Source organism: Canis lupus, chromosome 28 (assembly GCF_011100685.1).
Source record: "Canis lupus familiaris isolate Mischka breed German Shepherd chromosome 28, alternate assembly UU_Cfam_GSD_1.0, whole genome shotgun sequence".
Classification (NCBI taxonomy): Eukaryota; Metazoa; Chordata; class Mammalia; order Carnivora; family Canidae; genus Canis; species Canis lupus.
In genome coordinates, this window is record NC_049249.1 from 25385775 (window position 1) to 25388520 (window position 2746).

Here is a 2746-nt window from a genome sequence, read left to right on the forward strand (position 1 = left end):
AATATGGCCAGTCCAAATTGAGGTGTGCTATAAAATGAAATACAGAATTCTGAAGACTATATATTTTACATTGGTTACACAAGATATTTGGGATCTGGGCTAATATTAGTTTCAACTATTCCTTTACGCTTTTTAAAACGTGGCAGCTAGAACATTTAAAATGACCTATTTACTTGCATTACCTTTCTGTGAGACCATGCCGATCCAGAAGTAGAGATACAACACCCCCCTTTCTTCCACTAAGCATTTAGATCTGCTAAGTTCCCCTGCATGGGTCTCCTGTATTGCTTATGCTGCTCTGGCATGGCTCCATTTTTACCTAGTGTTGGAAGGAATTAGGTGAAAAATGAATCCTCCTTTCCCCCAATTCTGTGAATTTGAAAGATTTACTTATCACAGGTCACTTTCACTGGAAGCTGTCAGTGTTGGGAATGTTGGAAATCAACTGACAATGAGACAAAGTGAAATGTCTTAATTTGTTTTAAAGGAAAAATGTAAACTTGGTCTATTGGACTGAAATTTCCAGGAATAATGGAGGGGTATGGAAAAGAGGAAACAGTTTGATGTTCCTACAGGGAAGTTTGACAATACACATCAGAAGCCTTAAATTGCCTATACCCTATAATCTAGAAATTTACCTTCTTGCACTCTGCTCCAAGTAAGTGAACAAAAACAAACGCCTAATTCTATAATTAAAAGTTAATGTTCAGGCAGCCCAAGTGGCTCAGTGGTTTAGCACCGCCCTCAGCCCAGGGCGTGATCCTGGAGACCGGGGATCGAGTCCCACATCAGGCTCCCTGTGTGGAGCCTGCTTCTCCCTCTGCCTGTGTCTCTCATGAATAAATAAAAATCTTTTTAAAAAAAGTCAATGTTCAACAGTAGGTTAAATACATTAGAACAAAGTAGTGGCTAAAAGTATAGATGTTCAAAAAGAAATTGTTGATTGTTATGGTGTGTATGGACTGAACTGAAAATGTAAATTTTTATGTGAGTAGAAGGACACTGGAAGAACACACACCCTGCTAACAGTGATTATCTCTGGGTGGTGAAATAGGTGTGGTTCTGCAAATTCCTCACAGGCATTTTCTTTGCGACGAACATACATTGTGCAAATGACACCTTATTGATGAAACATGAAACTATAGATTATGCAGGAATAGCCAACACTTACTCAGTGCTTAACGATATATGGGCATTATGCCATTTTGCTCGCTATCATTTGATTTTTAAAAATCCGGCACCTCCTAGGCTTAATCGAGGACGCCGGCCAAAAAGACCCGCTTATTACTTCCCACCTGCAAGAACTGCACAGGCAGGTAAACGGCATTTGCCGCGACAAATAGAAGCGATGCCAAAGCCAACATTTTCGCACGGATCTGAGCAATAAATCCTGCGGAGTCGACAGGGGTGCCAGCGTTCCCCGCTCCCCCGCTCAGAGGCCGGAGACCCGCGCGCAGGTAAGTACTTTGGCTTATTTGCGGGCCGTGGCCACAGTGTTGTCAAGCCCGAGGAGCGATGCAGGCTCAGTTCCCGGAGCGCGGCGCTCGCCGCCTCCCCTCGCGGCGAACAACAGGTGCCCACGTGGCTCCCCACCCCCCGCGCCCCTCCCGCGGGCCTGCAGCGCCCCCTGGCCCGAGCCGAGCCCCAGGGCCAGCTCTGCAGCCGCGCCGCCCGCCCGCCCTGCGCTCCCCGCCGCGCTCGTCCGGGTGAGCCCAGCCCCAGCCCCGGCCCCGGCCCCAGCCCCAGCCCCAGCCCCAGCCCCAGCCCCAGCCCCAGCCGGCCCCGCACCCCGCACCCCGGACCCCGCCAGCGGCCTCGGGCGGGGGGGTGGGGGCGCCGGGTCCCAGGTGGCGCTCCCGGGGTGGGGACGCGCGGCCCCCTGCGGCCCCGCGTGGACGCCGCGTTGCGGGCTTTGTTCGGCTTTGTTGGCGCCGCACCTGAGCGCTCCCCGGGCCGCGGGCGTCCCGGGGCAGAGCGCACCTGGCGCGCACCTCCTCGCGCGGGGCTCCCGGCCGGCGGCCTGGGCACGGGCCGTGCGGAGGGCGCAGGGGTCCGCGGCGCCGAGCACAGGTAAGGGGCAGGGCTCGGTGCTGTGGGTGGAGGACGGAGCCAGGTACTAACCCCGACCTGCCTGGGACAGCGATTCTCCTGACCGGGAGGCTGCGGGGGGGGGGGGGGGGGACTCAGCTTTCTGATAAATGCTTTGGGGACATGCTCCTCAAGGCGTGTGCTGCCGTTAAGGGGACTCCTGTGCGGTTTTCTCAGCAGTGGAGTCCCCCCCCTCTCCCCCCGCCCCAGCGAAGCCTCTGCAAGAAGAGCCCTAGAAGGGCCGTCCAGAGCCACTTGCCCCTGGGCATGGGGAGGCTGGGGGATCTGTACTCCTGGTGATTCCGCATCACGGGGGATCCCCCACCCCCACCCCTTCCTGCATTCCTCCTCCTTGGGGCCTGGGCGCTTGGCCACCTGCTGGGAGAGTACACGGAGGGCCTCAGAATTGCACCTTTGAAACTTGCCAGGTGGCATTGATTTAAAAAACTAATGGGTACCCAGGCAGAAAAGGGAGGAGGCACCTTCCTGCCCCTGTGGAATCTGTGGCTCTCCAGCCAAGAGGGGCCTTTCAGTGGGGACACCTGCAGTGTGTTTGGTGTCTTGGAACTGAATAATCAGAACCTGTATGACTTTCAAATTTTGAGGTTCTCTAATTAAACAATCCTCCCCCCCCCCACCTTTAAATGTTTTATAATTT

At 54.3% G+C, this 2746-nt stretch overlaps 1 protein-coding gene across 2 annotated transcripts in view; it reads left to right on the plus strand.

Annotated features, from left to right (window-relative positions):
- The first annotated feature begins 1343 nt into the window (after window positions 1-1343).
- The window catches only part of VWA2 (von Willebrand factor A domain containing 2), a 47353-nt gene continuing 45950 nt past the window's right edge, over window positions 1344-2746 (plus strand). Inside the window, exon 1 of one of the 2 annotated variants that reach the window (XM_038578858.1) lies at window positions 1344-1457. The gene's annotated coding sequence lies outside the window, so the exon portion shown is untranslated. Of the gene's footprint in view, window positions 1458-1668; window positions 1707-2746 lie in introns of those variants that run through there. The other variant, XM_038578859.1, reaches the window with a different exon arrangement.